This window comes from Oncorhynchus keta, chromosome 4, assembly GCF_023373465.1.
Source record: "Oncorhynchus keta strain PuntledgeMale-10-30-2019 chromosome 4, Oket_V2, whole genome shotgun sequence".
Classification (NCBI taxonomy): Eukaryota; Metazoa; Chordata; class Actinopteri; order Salmoniformes; family Salmonidae; genus Oncorhynchus; species Oncorhynchus keta.
In genome coordinates this window covers 16,048,913-16,068,336 of record NC_068424.1, presented here as the reverse complement: position 1 = coordinate 16,068,336, position 19,424 = coordinate 16,048,913, and the positions used below count along the sequence as shown (strand labels likewise).

At 48.5% G+C, this 19,424-nt stretch overlaps 1 protein-coding gene and 1 long non-coding RNA gene across 3 annotated transcripts in view; both read left to right on the top strand.

The window, feature by feature from the left end:
* The window catches only part of LOC118373797 (TRAF2 and NCK-interacting protein kinase-like), a 131,675-nt gene that overhangs the window by 1,879 nt on the left and 110,372 nt on the right, over positions 1-19,424 (top strand). The gene's annotated exons all lie outside the window — the stretch shown is intronic.
* LOC127918605 (uncharacterized) lies at positions 6,702-8,999 on the top strand. 2 transcript variants are annotated; one of them, XR_008100549.1, is made up of 5 exons: positions 6,702-7,029; positions 7,158-7,337; positions 7,678-7,845; positions 8,626-8,725; positions 8,756-8,999. It is a non-coding gene; the product is annotated as an uncharacterized LOC127918605 (long non-coding RNA). The 2 variants fall into 2 exon arrangements; XR_008100547.1 differs by lacking the exons at positions 8,626-8,725; positions 8,756-8,999 and having other exon boundaries at positions 6,702-6,999; positions 7,050-7,337; positions 7,678-7,915.

Below are 19,424 nucleotides of genomic sequence, written 5' to 3'. Positions count from 1 at the left end.
CTGAGTCTGTCTCATCCAGGGGGCTTGGGGAGGTGTGGGTCTGTCTCATCCAGGGGGCTTGGGGAGGTCTGGGTCTGTCTCATCCAGGGGGCTTGGGGAGGTCTGGGTCTGTCTCATCCAGGGGGCTGTGGGGAGGTGTGGGTCTGTCTCATCCAGGGGGATGTGGGGAGGTGTGGGTCTGTCTCATCCAGGGGGATGTGGGGAGGTGTGGGTCTGTCTCATCCAGGGGGATGTGGGGAGGTGTGGGTCTGTCTCATCCAGGGGGCTTGGGGAGGTTTGGGTCTGTCTCATCCAGGGGGCTTGGGGAGGTGTGGGTCTGTCTCATCCAGGGGATGTGGGGAGGTCTGGGTCTGTCTCATCCAGGGGGACTTGGGGAGGTGTGGGTCTGTCTCATCCAGGGGGACTTGGGGAGGTCTGGGTCTGTCTCATCCAGGGGGACTTGGGGAGGTCTGGGTCTGTCTCATCCAGGGGGACTTGGGGAGGTCTGGGTCTGTCTCATCCAGGGGGACTTGGGGAGGTCTGGGTCTGTCTCATCCAGGGGGACTTGGGGAGGTCTGGGTCTGTCTCATCCAGGGGGACTTGGGGAGGTGTGGGTCTGTCTCATCCAGGGGGCTTGGGGAGGTCTGGGTCTGTCTCATCCAGGGGGATGTGGGGAGGTGTGGGTCTGTCTCATCCAGGGGGATGTGGGGAGGTCTGGGTCTGTCTCATCCAGGGGGCTTGGGGAGGTCTGGGTCTGTCTCATCCAGGGGGACTTGGGGAGGTCTGGGTCTGTCTCATCCAGGGGGATGTGGGGAGGTCTGGGTCTGTCTCATCCAGGGGGATGTGGGGAGGTGTGGGTCTGTCTCATCCAGGGGGATGTGGGGAGGTGTGGGTCTGTCTCATCCAGGGGGACTTGGGGAGGTCTGGGTCTGTCTCATCCAGGGGGACTTGGGGAGGTCTGGGTCTGTCTCATCCAGGGGGACTTGGGGAGGTCTGGGTCTGTCTCATCCAGGGGGACTTGGGGAGGTCTGGGTCTGTCTCATCCAGGGGGCTTGGGGAGGTGTGGGTCTGTCTCATCCAGGGGGACTTGGGGAGGTCTGGGTCTGTCTCATCCAGGGGATGTGGGGAGGTGTGGGTCTGTCTCATCCAGGGGGACTTGGGGAGGTCTGGGTCTGTCTCATCCAGGGGATGTGGGGAGGTGTGGGTCTGTCTCATCCAGGGGGACTTGGGGAGGTCTGGGTCTGTCTCATCCAGGGGATGTGGGGAGGTCTGGGTCTGTCTCATCCAGGGGGATGTGGGGAGGTGTGGGTCTGTCTCATCCAGGGGGACTTGGGGAGGTCTGGGTCTGTCTCATCCAGGGGGATGTGGGGAGGTGTGGGTCTGTCTCATCCAGGGGACTTGGGGAGGTCTGGGTCTGTCTCATCCAGGGGATGTGGGGAGGTGTGGGTCTGTCTCATCCAGGGGGATGTGGGGAGGTGTGGGTCTGTCTCATCCAGGGGGATGTGGGGAGGTGTGGGTCTGTCTCATCCAGGGGATGTGGGGAGGTGTGGGTCTGTCTCATCCAGGGGGACTTGGGGAGGGGGGTCTCATCCAGGGGGATGTGGGGAGGTGTGGGTCTGTCTCATCCAGGGGATGTGGGGAGGTCTGGGTCTGTCTCATCCAGGGGGATGTGGGGGATGTGGGGAGGTGTGGGTCTGTCTCATCCAGGGGGACTTGGGGAGGTCTGGGTCTGTCTCATCCAGGGGGACTTGGGGAGGTGTGGGTCTGTCTCATCCAGGGGGACTTGGGGAGGTGTGGGTCTGTCTCATCCAGGGGGATGTGGGGAGGTCTGGGTCTGTCTCATCCAGGGGGACTTGGGGAGGTCTGGGTCTGTCTCATCCAGGGGGACTTGGGGAGGTCTGGGTCTGTCTCATCCAGGGGGACTTGGGGAGGTCTGGGTCTGTCTCATCCAGGGGGATGTGGGGAGGTGTGGGTCTGTCTCATCCAGGGGGATGTGGGGAGGTCTGGGTCTGTCTCATCCAGGGGGACTTGGGGAGGTCTGGGTCTGTCTCATCCAGGGGGATGTGGGGAGGTCTGGGTCTGTCTCATCCAGGGGGATGTGGGGAGGTCTGGGTCTGTCTCATCCAGGGGGATGTGGGGAGGTCTGGGTCTGTCTCATCCAGGGGGATGTGGGGAGGTGTGGGTCTGTCTCATCCAGGGGGATGTGGGGAGGTCTGGGTCTGTCTCATCCAGGGGGATGTGGGGGATGTGGGGAGGTGTGGGTCTGTCTCATCCAGGGGGACTTGGGGAGGTGTGGGTCTGTCTCATCCAGGGGGATGTGGGGAGGTCTGGGTCTGTCTCATCCAGGGGGATGTGGGGGATGTGGGGAGGTGTGGGTCTGTCTCATCCAGGGGGATGTGGGGAGGTGTGGGTCTGTCTCATCCAGGGGATGTGGGGAGGTGTGGGTCTGTCTCATCCAGGGGGACTTGGGGAGGTCTGGGTCTGTCTCATCCAGGGGGACTTGGGGAGGTGTGGGTCTGTCTCATCCAGGGGGACTTGGGGAGGTCTGGGTCTGTCTCATCCAGGGGGACTTGGGGAGGTCTGGGTCTGTCTCATCCAGGGGGACTTGGGGAGGTGTGGGTCTGTCTCATCCAGGGGGACTTGGGGAGGTGTGGGTCTGTCTCATCCAGGGGGATGTGGGGAGGTGTGGGTCTGTCTCATCCAGGGGGACTTGGGGAGGTCTGGGTCTGTCTCATCCAGGGGACTTGGGGAGGTCTGGGTCTGTCTCATCCAGGGGGACTTGGGGAGGTCTGGGTCTGTCTCATCCAGGGGGACTTGGGGAGGTCTGGGTCTGTCTCATCCAGGGGGATGTGGGGAGGTCTGGGTCTGTCTCATCCAGGGGGATGTGGGGGATGTGGGGAGGTGTGGGTCTGTCTCATCCAGGGGGACTTGGGGAGGTCTGGGTCTGTCTCATCCAGGGGGACTTGGGGAGGTCTGGGTCTGTCTCATCCAGGGGACTTGGGGAGGTCTGGGTCTGTCTCATCCAGGGGGACTTGGGGAGGTCTGGGTCTGTCTCATCCAGGGGGACTTGGGGAGGTCTGGGTCTGTCTCATCCAGGGGGATGTGGGGAGGTCTGGGTCTGTCTCATCCAGGGGGACTTGGGGAGGTCTGGGTCTGTCTCATCCAGGGGGACTTGGGGAGGTCTGGGTCTGTCTCATCCAGGGGATGTGGGGAGGTGTGGGTCTGTCTCATCCAGGGGGATGTGGGGAGGTGTGGGTCTGTCTCATCCAGGGGGATGTGGGGAGGTCTGGGTCTGTCTCATCCAGGGGGATGTGGGGGATGTGGGGAGGTGTGGGTCTGTCTCATCCAGGGGGACTTGGGGAGATCTGGGTCTGTCTCATCCAGGGGGATGTGGGGGATGTGGGGAGGTGTGGGTCTGTCTCATCCAGGGGGATGTGGGGGATGTGGGGAGGTGTGGGTCTGTCTCATCCAGGGGGACTTGGGGAGGTCTGGGTCTGTCTCATCCAGGGGATGTGGGGAGGTGTGGGTCTGTCTCATCCAGGGGGATGTGGGGAGGTCTGGGTCTGTCTCATCCGGGGGGACTTGGGGAGGTCTGGGTCTATCTCATCCAGGGGGACTTGGGGAGGTCTGGGTCTGTCTCATTCAGGGGGACTTGGGTAGGTCTGAGTCATAGAGTCATCATCACTATTATATGGGGCCCTCGAGTGGCGTAGTGGAGTCTCATAGGGCGGTGCACAATTGGCCCAGCATCGTCCAGGTTAGGGGTTAGGGGTCTTTCCCTCTCTCTTCCCCTCTCTCCCACCTCACTCCCCCTCTCTTCCCCTCTCTCTCTTCCCCCTCTCTTCCCTTCCCACACCCCCTCTCTTCCCCTCTCTCTCTTCCCCTCCCCTCTCTTCCCCTCTCTCTCTTCCCCTCCCCTCTCTTCCCCTCTCTCTCTTTCCCTCCCCTCTCTTCCCCTCTCTCTCTTTCCCTCCCCTCTCTTCCCCTCTCTCTCTTTCCCTCCCCTCTCTTCCCCTCTCTCTCTTCCCTCCCCTCTCTTCCCTCTCTCTCTTTCCCTCCCCTCTCTTCCCCCTCTCTCTTTCCCTCCCCCTCTTCCCCTCTCTCTCTTCCCCTCTCCTCTCTTCCCCTCTCTCTCTCCCCCTCTCTTCCCTTCCCCACCCCCTCTCTTCCCCTCTCTCTCTTCCCCTCCCCTCTCTTCCCTCTCTCTCTTCCCCTCCCTCTCTTCCCCTCTCTCTCTTTCCCTCCCCTCTCTTCCCTCTCTCTCTTTCCCTCCCCTCTCTTCCCCTCTCTCTCTTTCCCTCCCATCTCTCCCCCTGCCTCTCTCCCCTTGCCTCTCTCCCCTGACTCTCTTCCCCTGCCTCTCTCCCCCTTCCTCTCTTCCCCTGCCTCTCTCCCCCTGCCTCTCTTCCCCTGCCTCTCTTCCCCTGCCTCTCTTCCCCTGCCTCTCTTCCCCTGCCTCTCTCCCCCTGCCTCTCTTCCCCTGCCTCTCTTCCCCTGCCTCTCTTCCCCTGCCTCTCTTCCCCTGCCTCTCTCCCCCTGCCTCTCTTCCCCTGCCTCTCTCCCCTTGCCTCTCTCCCCCTGACTCTCTTCCCCTGCCTCTCTCCCCCTTCCTCTCTTCCCCTGCCTCTCTCCCCCTGCCTCTCTTCCCCTGCCTCTCTTCCCCTCCCCCTCTACCCGTCCCCTCTCTCAAACCTCTCATACTCCACCTCTTTCTTACCTCAGTCCTCTCTCCATCCATTCTACCTCTCTCCATCCATCCTACCCCTCTCCATCCATTCTGCCTCTCTCCATCCATCCTACCTCTCTCCATCCTCTCTCCATCCATCCTACCTCTCTCCATACATCCTACCTCTCTCCATCCATCCTACCTCTCTCCATCTATTCCATCTCTCTCCCTCCCCTCCCCCTCTCTCCCTCTACACCTTGGTGTTGACATGACCTCCTCAGAATTCTCTCCCAGCTAAACAATTCAGCCAATCAAATGGCTCTATACACACACACACACACACACACACACACACACACACACACACACACACACACACACACACACACACACACACACACACACACACACACACACACACACACACACACACTGACCATGACCATGGCAGTTTATCTGGCACATGCACACCCCAGGGGGGTGGGACGAGGGAGACAATGTAATGGGCCAATTGAACGATTGGGAAAGCAGAGAACTGACCAATGGCCGAAGAGGAAATTTGGGGTTTTCCAGAGTTCTGTTTTTGGCATCGTTTATTTTCACTGACGCCAGGAAAAGCCCCAACTGAGACACAATGTGCTCCTAAAGATGATCTACAGACTCTGTATGTGTGTGTGTGTGCACAGTAAAAACCTATACTGAACAAAAATATAAACGCAACATACAACCATTTCTAAGATTTTGCTGGGTTAACAGTTCATGTCAGAAAATCTGTCAATTGAAATGAATTCATTAGTCCCTAATTTATGGATTTCACATGACTGGGCAGGGGCGCAGCCATAGGTGGGTCTGGGAGGGCATAGGCCCACCCACTTGGCAGCCAGGCCAGGTTCAGCCAATCAAAATTAGTTTTTCTCCACAAAATGGCTTTATTACAGACAGGAACGCTCCTCAGCCAACCCCCCTTCTCTAGAACGACATTTGAGGCAGCTTATGTTAGTGAAATGAACATAAAATTATCTGGCAACAGCTCTGGTGGATCTTCCTGCAGTCGGCATGCCAATTGCACACTCCCTCAAAACTTGAGACATCTGTGCCATTGTGTTGTGTGACAAAACTGCCTTTTATTGTCCACAGCACAAGGTGCAGCTTTCAGCTCGTGAAAATGTACATGTTGTGTTTAGATTTTGCCAGTGTAGTTGTTTCATCTCATTATTATAAAGTAACTGGTACCACAGCTTTTTGTTGTTGTTTACTCTTCGTTCCAAGTGTTGAATGAACATATGATCAAAAACATTGTTTAAAATTGACTGAATTCTTCCAAAGATTTGGGACACTTTTTTTTGTTCAGTTAACGTTTGGACCGAAAAGTTGAGTAAACAAAACAATAATGTATAATACAACTAGATTTGTGTTACCGTGTGTGTGTTACTGTGTGTGTGTGTGTGTGTGTTAACTAGCACTATTGTAATAGGAGCTGCTAACTCAATGCCTCATTTCACTTCAGGAATCAAGGAGAGAGGGGTAGAGAGGGGTGAGCTCTATGAGATACAATTACATACCATATGTGGGGGATGTCAGAGTGTGTGTGTGTCTGGGGGTCTGACTCAGTGTCTGAGCCCTTAGATACAGACTGTCTTTATGTTGATCCAGATCTTTTACTCACCCGAAGCCTTCGCTCTTTCTCCCCCCTCCCTTCCTCCCTCCTCCCTCCCTCCCTCCCCCTCCCGACCTCCCTCCCGACCTCCCTCCCGACCTCCCTCCCTCCCTCCCTCCCTCCCTCCCTCCCTCCATCTGTCAGAAAGCAGTGAACAATGTAACCTTTACTCAGTGATAATGTTCTCCTATCACATTCCCACACCATGCTCTCCCACACTTCTCTTTCCACATTCTCTCCATCTTCTCTTTGTTTTCTTTTGAAATAAATCGTCCAGCAGCAAGTGATTAACTGGTTACTCCCCGGGGCACGGAGACTGACTCCCAACACACACACACACACACACACACACACACACACACACACACACACACACACACACACACACACACACACACACACACACACACACACACACACACACACACACACACACACACTACACACAAACTACACACTCAGATGTGTTGAGAGAGCATGTACCTCCTCATCCTCTACTGTCATGTGATGGGTCATGTGATGGTCTGGTTCCACTGTTCCTCAGGTCTTGAGAAAGAAAGAAATGAGAGGTAGAAAGAGGAAGAGAGAGGAAATGAGAGGTAGAAAGAGGAAATGAGAGGTAGAAAGAGGAAAGGAGAGGTAGAAAGAGGAAGGGAGAGGAAAGGAGAGGTAGAAAGAGGAAGAGAGGAAAGGAGAGGTAGAAAGAGGAAGAGACAGGAAAGGAGAGGTAGAAAGAGGAAAGGAGAGGTAGAAAGAGGAAGAGAGGAAAGGAGAGGTAGAAAGAGGAAGAGACAGGAAAGGAGAGGTAGAAAGAGGAAAGGAGAGGTAGAAAGAGGAAGAGAGAGGAAAGGAGAGGTAGAAAGAGGAAGAGAGAGGAAAGGAGAGGTAGAAAGAGGAAGAGAGAGGAAATGAGAGGTAGAAAGAGGAAGAGACAGGAAAGGAGAGGTAGAAAGAGGAAGAGAGAGGAAAGGAGAGGTAGAAAGAGGAAGAGAGAGGAAAGGAGAGGTAGAAAGAGGAAGAGACAGGAAAGGAGAGGTAGAAAGAGGAAAGGAGAGGTAGAAAGAGGAAGAGACAGGAAAGGAGAGGTAGAAAGAGGAAAGGAGAGGTAGAAAGAGGAAAGGAGAGGTAGAAAGAGGAAATGAGAGGTAGAAAGAGGAAAGGAGAGGTAGAAAGAGGAAAGGAGAGGTAGAAAGAGGAAGAGACAGGAAAGGAGAGGTAGAAAGAGGAAAGGAGAGGTAGAAAGAGGAAGTGACGGGAAAGGGGAGGTAGAAAGAGGAAAGGAGAGGTAGAAAGAGGAAGAGAGAGGAAAGGAGAGGTAGAAAGAGGAGGGGAGAGGAAAGGAGAGGTAGAAAGAGGAAGAGACAGGAAAGGAGAGGTAGAAAGAGGAAGAGAGAGGAAAGGAGAGGTAGAAAGAGGAAGAGAGGAAAGGAGAGGTAGAAAGAGGAAGAGACAGGAAAGGAGAGGTAGAAAGAGGAAAGGAGAGGTAGAAAGAGGAAGAGACAGGAAAGGAGAGGTAGAAAGAGGAAGAGAGAGGAAAGGAGAGGTAGAAAGAGGAAGAGAGAGGAAATGAGAGGTAGAAAGAGGAAGAGACAGGAAAGGAGAGGTAGAAAGAGGAAGAGAGAGGTAGAAAGAGGAAGAGAGAGGAAAGGAGAGGTAGAAAGAGGAAGAGACAGGAAAGGAGAGGTAGAAAGAGGAAAGGAGAGGTAGAAAGAGGAAGAGACAGGAAAGGAGAGGTAGAAAGAGGAAAGGAGAGGTAGAAAGAGGAAAGGAGAGGTGGAAAGAGGAAATGAGAGGTAGAAAGAGGAAAGGAGAGGTAGAAAGAGGAAAGGAGAGGTAGAAAGAGGAAGAGACAGGAAAGGAGAGGTAGAAAGAGGAAAGGAGAGGTAGAAAGAGGAAAGGAGAGGTAGAAAGAGGAAAGGAGAGGTAGAAAGAGGAAAGGAGAGGTAGAAAGAGGAAAGGAGAGGTAGAAAGAGGAAGAGACAGGAAAGGAGAGGTAGAAAGAGGAAAGGAGAGGTAGAAAGAGGAAGAGAGAGGAAAGGAGAGGTAGAAAGAGGAAAGGAGAGGTAGAAAGAGGAAGTGACGGGAAAGGGGAGGTAGAAAGAGGAAAGGAGAGGTAGAAAGAGGAAGAGAGAGGTAGAAAGAGGTAAGGAGAGGTAGAAAGATGAAAGGAGAGGTAGAAAGAGGAAGAGACAGGAAAGGAGAGGTAGAAAGAGGAAGAGACAGGGAAGGAGAGGTAGAAAGAGGTAGAAAGAGGAAGAGACAGGAAAGGAGAGGTAGAAAGAGGAAGAGAGAGGAACGGAGAGGTAGAAAGAGGAAAGGAGAGGTAGAAAGAGGAAGAGAGAGGAAAGGAGAGGTAGAAAGAGGAACGGAGAGGTAGAAAGAGGAAAGGAAAGGTAGAAAGAGGAAGAGACAGGAAAGGAGAGGTAGAAAGAGGAAGAGACAGGAAAGGAGAGGTAGAAAGAGGAAGAGACAGGGAAGGAGAGGTAGAAAGAGGTAGAAAGAGGAAGAGACAGGAAAGTAGAGGTAGAAAGAGGAAGAGACAAGAAAGGAGAGCGTGAGAGACAGAAAATGAGAACAGGTTCCCCAAGTTTCAACCTGAGAGGCCATCTCCTGCCTGAAGGCTTCAGCTACGATTCAACACACACACACTCACATAGCTGACATGTCTGAGTGTAAGTGTGTGTGTGTGTGTGTGTGTGTGTGTGTGTGTGTGTGTGTGTGTGTGTGTGTGTGTGTGTGTGTGTGTGTGTGTGTGTGTGTGTGTGTGTGTGTGTGTGTGTGTGTGTGTGTGTGTGTGTGTGTGTGTGTGATTTTACCCTCTATCAATAGAGAGGTGTGTCACTCTCAGTTCAGCTCCAAACATCCTGGAGATTCAAACTGCATTCTTTAACACAGAACAGCCCACACGCACGTACGTGTGCACACACGCATTTTTCCTTTAAAACCGGAAGAACTCTTTTCACCTTGAAATACAGAACTATTACTAAGACAAAGTCCTATCTGAACCAACACCGACCACTGAAACTTTATCTAAGTCCAAGAGAAAAATTTGAAACAAGTACAGACACAGTCAGACTAAATAACATATAAATCTACATTTTATAGTCAGGCTCAACAGATAAATCTACATTTTATAGTCAGGCTCAACAGATAAATCTACATTTTATAGTCAGGCTCAACAGATAAATCTACATTTTATAGTCAGGCTCAACAGATAAATCTACATTTTATAGTCAGGCTCAACAGATAAATCTACATTTTATAGTCAGGCTCAACAGATAAATCTACATTTTATAGTCAGGCTCAACAGATAAATCTACATTTTATAGTCAGGCTCAACAGATAAATCTACATTTTATAGTCAGGCTCAACAGATAAATCTACATTTTATAGTCAGGCTCAACAGATAAATCTACATTTTATTATAGTCAGGCTCAACAGATAAATCTACATTTTATAGTCAGGCTCAACAGATAAATCTACATTTTATAGTCAGGCTCAACAGATAAATCTACATTTTATAGTCAGGCTCAAAAGATAAGTATATATTTTATAATAAGGCTCAATAACAGATACATGTATATTTTATAGTCAGGCTTAATAACAGATACATATATATTTTGTGTACATATATTCATACATTTACATTCTCAGTGATATTCTGACCGTTGTGAGGTGAAACTCAAACTGAGGCCTTTGCTCCCTACAAGTTTACTCCGTTCATTTTTTTGGAAGAGTTTTATAATCCTGTGTAGAGTGCAACAGTGCCACCCTCTGTCTAAAAGTGGCATTACACCCAGGCCAAAGCCCTAGACCTAAATATGACTTGCCAAACCTAATGCACATTCAACTGTCCCAGTAGCCAACAAACATCTGTCAAAAAGGGAAAAAAAACTGCATAATACATCAAACCATGAACAGCTATGTACATTCAGTGTGAGAAAGTGTTTATATATTCTTAATTCCATTCATTTTCTTTCGATTTGTATGTATAGAGTATTGTATTGTGTAATTGTTAGATATTGCTTATTAGATATTACTGCACTGTTGGGAACTAGAAACACAATATTTTTGCGACACCCGCAATAACATCTGCTAAACACATGTATGTGGCCAATAAAACTTGATTTGAAAGGAGGATTTTAGACGTTTTAAAAAGAAAATAAGAGAATTTGGAATACATGAAATACCTGGCCCTATATGGCTCTACTCTTTTTACACACCTGTTCCTGAATGAATCCTTTGATTACTTTATATCACACAAATATTCCTTATAATAAAAACACATGTTCGTTCTTTGGTCAATGTTTTCTGTCTCTCTGCACGTAGATCCTTTATATATACAATACTTTTTCAAAAAAGACTTCAAGCTCAGAGGTCCTTTCAGCTTGTCTGGTCTCCTACTGTATCAGAATCTGTTTCACTGGTCCTTTACCCTGGTAAAACCCTGTTTCACTGGTCCTGTACCCTGGTAAAACCCTGTTTCACTGGTCCTGTACCCTGGTAAAACCCTGTTTCACTGGTCCTGTACCCTGGTAAAACCCTGTTTCACTGGTCCTGTACCCTGGTAAAACCCTGTTTCACTGGTCCTGTACCCTGGTAAAACCCTGTTTCACTGGTCCTATACCCTGGTAAAACCCTGTTTCACTGGTCCTGTACCCTGGTAAAACCCTGTTTCACTGGTCCTGTACCCTGGTAAAACCCTGTCCCACTGGTCATATACCCTGGTAAAACCCTGTTTCAATGGTCCTATACCCTGGTAAAATCCTGTTTCACTGGTCCTGTACCCTGGTAAAACCCTGTTTCAATGGTCCTATACCCTGGTAAAACCCTGTTTCACTGGTCCTATACCCTGGTAAAGCCCTGTTTTAATGGTCCTGTACCCTGGTAAAGCCCTGTTTTAATGGTCCTGTACCCTGGTAAAACCCTGTTTCAATGGTCTTATACCCTGGTAAAGCCCTGTTTCAATGGTCCTGTACCCTGGTAAAGCCCTGTTCCACTGGTCCTATTCCCTGGTAAAGCACTGATTCAATGGTCCTGTACCCTTGTAAAGCCCTGTTCCACTGGTCCAATTCCCTGGTAAAACCCTGTTTCAATGGTCCTATACCCTGGTAAAACCCTGTTTTACTGGTCCTGTACCCTGGTAAAACCCTGTTTCAATGGTCTTATACCCTGGTAAAGCCCTGTTTCAATCGTCCTACACCCCGGTAAAGCCCTGTTCCACTGGTCCTATTCCCTGGTAAAACCCTGTTTCAATGGTCCTATACCCTGGTAAAACCCTGTTTTACTGGTCCTGTACCCTGGTAAAACCCTGTTTCAATGGTCTTATACCCTGGTAAAGCCCTGTTTCAATGGTCCTGTACCCTGGTAAAACTCTGTTCCACTGGTCTTATACCCTGGTAAAGCCCTGTTTCAATGGTCCTGTACCCTGGTAAAACCCTGTTCCACTGGTCTTATACCCTGGTAAAGCCCTGTTTCAATGGTCCTGTACCCTGGTAAAACCCTGTTTTAATGGTCCTGTACCCTGGTAAAACCCTGTTTCAATGGTCCTGTACCCTGGTAAAACCCTGTTTCAATGGTCTTATACCCTGGTAAAGCCCTGTTTCAATGGTCCTGTACCCTTGTAAAGCCCTGTTCCACTGGTCCTATTCCCTGGTAAAACCCTGTTTCAATGGTCCTATACCCTGGTAAAACCCTGTTTTACTGGTCCTGTACCCTGGTAAAACCCTGTTTCAATGGTCTTATACCCTGGTAAAGCCCTGTTTCAATCGTCCTACACCCCGGTAAAGCCCTGTTCCACTGGTCCTATTCCCTGGTAAAACCCTGTTTCAATGGTCCTATACCCTGGTAAAGCCCTGTTTTACTGGTCCTGTACCCTGGTAAAACCCTGTTTCAATGGTCTTATACCCTGGTAAAGCCCTGTTTCAATGGTCCTGTACCCTGGTAAAACCCTGTTCCACTGGTCTTATACCCTGGTAAAGCCCTGTTTCAATGGCCCTGTACCCTGGTAAAGCCCTGTTTTAATGGTCCTGTACCCTGGTAAAACCCTGTTTTAATGTTCCTGTACCCTGGTAAAGCCCTGTTTTAATGGTCCTGTACCCTGGTAAAGCCCTGTTTTAATGGTCCTGTACCCTGGTAAAGCCCTGTTTTAATGGTTCTGTACCCTGGTAAAACCCTGTTCCACTGGTCTTATACCCTGGTAAAGCCCTGTTTCAATGGTCCTGTACCCTGGTAAAACCCTGTTTTAATGGTCCTGTACCCTGGTAAAGCCCTGTTTTAATGGTCCTGTACCCTGGTAAAACCCTGTTTTAATGGTCCTGTACCCTGGTAAAGCCCTGTTTTAATGGTCCTGTACCCTGGTAAAACCCTGTTTTAATGGTCCTGTACCCTGGTAAAGCCCTGTTTCAATCGTCCTACACCCCGGTAAAGCCCTGTTCCACTGGTCCTATTCCCTGGTAAAACCCTGTTTCAATGGTCCTATACCCTGGTAAAACCCTGTTTTACTGGTCCTGTACCCTGGTAAAACCCTGTTTCAATGGTCTTATACCCTGGTAAAGCCCTGTTTCAATGGTCCTGTACCCTGGTAAAACCCTGTTCCACTGGTCTTATACCCTGGTAAAGCCCTGTTTCAATGGCCCTGTACCCTGGTAAAGCCCTGTTTTAATGGTCCTGTACCCTGGTAAAACCCTGTTTTAATGGTCCTGTACCCTGGTAAAGCCCTGTTTTAATGGTCCTGTACCCTGGTAAAGCCCTGTTTTAATGGTCCTGTACCCTGGTAAAGCCCTGTTTTAATGGTTCTGTACCCTGGTAAAACCCTGTTCCACTGGTCTTATACCCTGGTAAAGCCCTGTTTCAATGGTCCTGTACCCTGGTAAAACCCTGTTTTAATGGTCCTGTACCCTGGTAAAGCCCTGTTTTAATGGTCCTGTACCCTGGTAAAGCCCTGTTTTAATGGTCCTGTACCCTGGTAAAACCCTGTTTTAATGGTCCTGTACCCTGGTAAAGCCCTGTTTTAATGGTCCTGTACCCTGGTAAAACCCTGTTTTAATGGTCCTGTACCCTGGTAAAGCCCTGTTTTAATGGTCCTGTACCCTGGTAAAGCCCTGTTTTAATGGTCTTATACCCTGGTAAAGCCATGTTTTAATGGTCCTGTACCCTGGTAAAGCCCTGTTTTAATGGTCTTATACCCTGGTAAAGCCATGTTTTAATGGTCCTGTACCCTGGTAAAGCCCTGTTTTAATGGTCCTGTACCCTGGTAAAGCCCTGTTTTAATGGTCCTGTACCCTGGTAAAGCCCTGTTTTAATGGTCTTATACCCTGGTAAAGCCCTGTTTTAATGGTCCTGTACCCTGGTAAAGCCCTGTTTTAATGGTCCTGTACCCTGGTAAAGCCCTGTTTTAATGGTCTTATACCCTGGTAAAGCCCTGTTTTAATGGTCCTGTACCCTGGTAAAGCCCTGTTTTAATGGTCCTGTACCCTGGTAAAGCCCTGTTTTAATGGTCCTGTACCCTGGTAAAGCCCTGTTTTAATGGTCCTGTACCCTGGTAAAACCCTGTTTTAATGGTCCTGTACCCTGGTGAAGCCCTGTTTTAATGGTCCTGTACCCTGGTAAAACCCTGTTTTAATGGTCCTGTACCCTGGTAAAGCCCTGTTTTAATGGTCCTGTACCCTGGTAAAGCCCTGTTTTAATGGTCTTATACCCTGGTAAAGCCATGTTTTAATGGTCCTGTACCCTGGTAAAGCCCTGTTCCTCAGGGGCTGTAGTTGGAACATGTAGTGAAGTTGTTATTTTCTGCTGCCTGCTTCCCTAAACTTGGAATGATCCAATAAATAAATACAACATATTGCACAAGCCAGAGTCCACACATCTGTGCCTGGTGGTCAGTCTTTCAGTGTATCAGACTTATCACAGCTTTTAAAACCGTTTCCATTCACAGCTGTCAGTTCACTGTCTTTGCATTTAACAACCACAGGATCAGGTAGGTAGAAGGAAAGTGGAATGGGAGGTGTGGTTGCCTGATTGCCTAGACTTTTTGACCTAGAGGTGCTACATGATCTGCTCTTATAGAGTTCACACTCACACTGTTCACACTCACACTCATACTGTTCACACTCACACTGTTCACACTCACACTCATACTGTTTACACTCACACTGTTCACACTCACACTCACACTGTTCACACTCACACTCATACTGTTCACACTCTCACTCACACTGTTCACACTCACACTCATACTGTTCACACTCATACTGTTCACACTCACACTCACACTGTTCACTATCACACTCATACTGTTCACACACATACTGTTCACACTCATACTGTTCACACTCACCATGTTCACACTCACACTCATACTGTTCACACTCATACTGTTCACACTCACACTCATGCTGTTCACACACATACTGTTCACACTCATACTGTTCACACTCACCATGTTCACACTCACACTCATACTGTTCACACTCATACTGTTCACACTCACACTCATGCTGTTCACACTCATACTGTTCACACTCACACTCATACTGTTCATACTCATACTGTTCACACTCATACTGTTCACACTCATACTGTTCACACTCATATTGTTCACACTCATACTGTTCACACTCGTACTGTTCACACTCACACTCATACTGTTCACACTCACACTCATACCGTTCACACTCATACTGTTCACACTCACAGTCATACTTTTCACACTCACACTGTTCACACTCATACTGTTCACACTCACACTCATACTGATGACACTCACACTCATACTGTTCACACTCACACTCATACTGTTCACACTGATACTGTTCACACTCATACTGTTCACACTCACACTCATACTGTTCACACTCACACTGTTCACACTCATACTGTTCACACTCATACTGTTCAAACTCACACTGATACTGTTCACACTCACACTCACACGGTTCACACTAATACTGTTCACACTCACACTGTTCACACTCACACTCATACTCTTCACACTCATACTGTTCACACTCACACTCATGCTGTTCACACTCATACTGTTCACACTCACACTCATACTGTTTACACTCACACTGTTCACACTCACACTCACACTGTTCACACTCATACTGTTCACACTCATACTGTTCACACTCTCACTCACACTGTTCACACTCACACTCATACTGTTCACACTCACACTCACACTGTTCACAATCACACTCATACTGTTCACACACATACTGTTCACACTCATACTGTTCACACTCACCATGTTCACACTCACACTCATACTGTTCACACTCATACTGTTCACACTCACACTCATGCTGTTCACACTCATACTGTTCACACTCACACTCATACTGTTCACACTCACACTCATACTGTTCACACTCACACTCATACTGTTCACACTCACACTGTTCACACTCATACTGTTCACACTCATACTGTTCACACTCTCACTCATACTGTTCACAATCACACTCATACTGTTCACACTCACACTCATACTGTTCACACTCACACTCATACTGCTCTTTCCATGGCAGACTGACCAGATGAATCCAGGTGAAAGCTATGATCCCTTATTGATGTCACTTGTTAAATCCACTTCAATCAGTGTAGATGAAGGGGAGGAGACGGGTTAAATAAGGATTTTCAAGCCTGGAGACAATTGAGACATGGAAGACCTTACCTTTCACTACACCTGTTGTATTCGGCGCATGTGACAAATCAAATTTGATTTGTTTTTATGTGCAATTCAGAGGATGAATGGGCAAGACAAAATATTTAAATGTCTTTGAACGGGGTTGCGTAGTAGGTGCCAGCGCACCGGTTTGTGTCAAGAACTGCAACGATGCTGGGTTTTTCACGCTCAACAGTTTCCCTTATGTATCAAGAATGGTCCACCACCCAAAGGACATCCAGCCAACTTGACACAACTGTGGGAAGCATTGGAGTCAACATGTGCCAGCACCTTGTGGATCGCTTTCGATACCTTGTCGAGCAGATTGCTGTTGGAAAACCAAATCATTGTCTGACTTTGGGCTGTTGCAGAGGCACCTCTCTGACTTCACTCCTCGTTTCGTTGGTTGGATCACTCTCACACTCCATCTTCATAGAAAATATGATTTTAACAGCAACAGGAGACAGGGGAAAGGCAGTAGTTTGATCAGAAATCTGTTGATCAAGTTTTCTCCTTCCTCCCACTGTTCTGCAGTGGCTCCGGTGGTCTAAACCAATGACGGTATATATCAGTGGACAAAGTCGTTGATCACGTGACACCATGCATTCCTATGGGAAGTCTCAATAGCGCATTAAAGTCAAATGAAGCCGGTTCAGATGGCGTTTCATTGGCGACATACAGTGCCTTCTGAAAGTATTCATTCCCCTTGACTTAGTTGTTTGTTCAAAATACCCCATAATGACAAAATGAAAACATGTTTTTAGACATTTTAGCAAATTTATTGAAATTAAATACAGAAATATCTCATTTACATAAGTATTCACACCCAGAGTTAATACTTTGTAAAAGCACCTTTGGCGGTGACTACAGCTGAGAGTCGTTTTGGGTGAGTCTCTAAGAGCTTTGCGCAACTGAATTGTACAATATTTTTTCCATTATATTTTTTTGAGTTCTTCAAGCTCTGTCAAGATGATTGTTGATCATAGCTAGACAGCCATTTTCAAGTCTTTCCATATATTATTAAGCAGATTCAAGACAAAATTGTAACTCGGCCATGCAGGAACATTCACTGTATTCTTGGCAAGCAACTTCAGTGTATATTTGGCATTGTGTTTGAAGTTATTGTCCTGCTGAAAGGTAAATCCTTCTCCCAAGTGTCTGTTGAAAAGCAGACTGAACCAGGTTTTCCTCAAGGATTTTGCCTGTGCTTATAGCTGTATTCCGTTTATTTTTATTCAGTTTCTTTTTCTAAAAGAAATCTCCCCAGCCCTTGTCAATGAAAAGCATACCCATAACATGATGCAGCCACCACCATGCTTGAAAATATGAAGAGTAGTACTCAGTGAGTGGTACTGTAACGCTCGTCTGATGAAGAAGGATCGGACCAAAGCGCAGCGTGGTAAGTGTTCATGAAATGTATTAACACTGAACACTAGAACAAAATAACAAAGTGAGAAATGAAACAGAAACTGTCCTGTCAGGTGCAGAACACTAAACAGAAAACAACTACCCACCAAGCACAGGTGGGAAAAGGCTACCTAAGTATGGTTCCCAATCAGAGACAACGATAGGCAGCTGTCCCTGATTGAGAACCACACCCGGCCAAAACAAAGAAATACCAAAACATAGACAAATGAACATATAATGCCCACCTAAATCACACCCTGACCAAACCAAAATAGAGACATAAAAAGCTCTAAGGTCAGGGCGTGACAGGTTCATTTCTTTGCCACATTTGCAGTATTACTTAAGTGCCTTATTGCAAACAGGATGCATGTTTTGAAATGTTTTTATTCTGCAGAAGCTTCCTTCTTTTCACTCTTTCAATTCGGTTAGTATTGTGGAGTAACTACAATGCTGTTGATCCATCCTCAGTTTTCTCATATCACAGCCATACAACTCTGTAACTGTTTTCGACATCAGCCTCATGGTGAAATCCATGAACAGCTTCCTTCCTCTCCGGCAACTGAGTTAGGAAGGACGCCTGTATCTTTATAGTGACTGGGGGCATTGATACACCATCCAAAGTGTAATTAATAACTTCACTGTGCTCAAAGGGATATTCAATGTATGTTTTTTTATTTTTACACATCTACCAATCAGTGCCCTTCTGTGGCGCTGGAGGAGTCAAGCCCGCTTGCTACACCCTTTCCGGCACCCATGCCAATAAAACCCTTTGAATTGAGAGAGACAGAGAGAGAGAGCGAGTGAGAGACAGAGTTAGAGAGAGAGACAGTGAGAGACAGGGAGACAGAGACAGAGTTAGAGAGAGAGACAGAGAGAGAGACAGAAATAGAGAGAGAGACAGAGAGAAAGAGAGACAGAGAGAGAGAGATGCAGTCGGGGGGAGACAAAAGCAACCTCTGTGTGGGAGGTTAATGATTGTCATATATTAGTGATGCTTCAACACAACTGCTTTCTGATTACCAGGGGGATAGAGAGGGAGGGAGGGAGGGAGTGAGAGAGAGAGGGAGGGAGTGAGAGAGACAGTTAGAGAGACAGAGAGAGAGAACGAGAGAGAGAGATGGGGAGAATAGGAGAGAAAAGTGGGAGAGAGGGAGAGGGAGGGAGTGAGAGAGACAGAGTGAGAGAGAAAGAGTTAGAGAGACAGAGAGAGAGAATGAGAGAGACAGAGAGAGATACAGAGAGAGGGAAAGAGAGAGACAGAGAGAGAGATGGGGAGAGTAGGAGAGAAAGTTGGGAGAGAGGGAGGGAGAGATGGGAAGAAAGGGAGGGAGAGATGGGGAGAGATGGAGGGAGAGATGGGAAGAAAGGGAGGGAGAGATGGGGAGAGAGGGAGGGAGAGAAGGGAAGAAAGGGAGGGAGAGATGGGGAGAGAGGGGAGGGAGAGATGGGAAGAAAGGGAGGGAGAGATGGGGAGAGAGGGAGGGAGAGAAGGGAAGAAAGGGAGGGAGAGATGGGGAGAGAGATGGGAAGAAAGGGTGGGAGAGATGGGGAGAAAGGGAGGGATAGATGGGGAGAGAGATGGGGAGGGAGGGAGGGAGAGAAGGGAAGAAAGGGAGGGAGAGAAGGGAAGAAAGGGAGGGAGAGAGAGATGGGGAGAGAGGGAGGGAGATATGGGGAGAAAGAGAGGAAGTGATGGGGAGAAAGAGAGGAGAGAGGGAGGGAGAGATGGGGAGAAAGGGAGGGAGATATGGGGAGAAAGAGAGAGAGATGGGGAGAGCGGGTGTGTGTATGTGTGTATACACTGCTCAAAAAAATAAAGGGAACACTAAAATAACACATCCTAGATCTGAATGAATGAAATATTCTTATTAAATACTTTTTTCTTTACATAGTTGAATGTGCTGACAACAAAATCACACAAAAATGATCAAACGAAATCAAATGTATCAACCCATGGAGTTCTGGATTTGGAGTCACACTCAAAATTAAAGTGGAAAACCACACTACAGGCTGATCCAACTTTGATGTAATGTCAAAATGAGGCT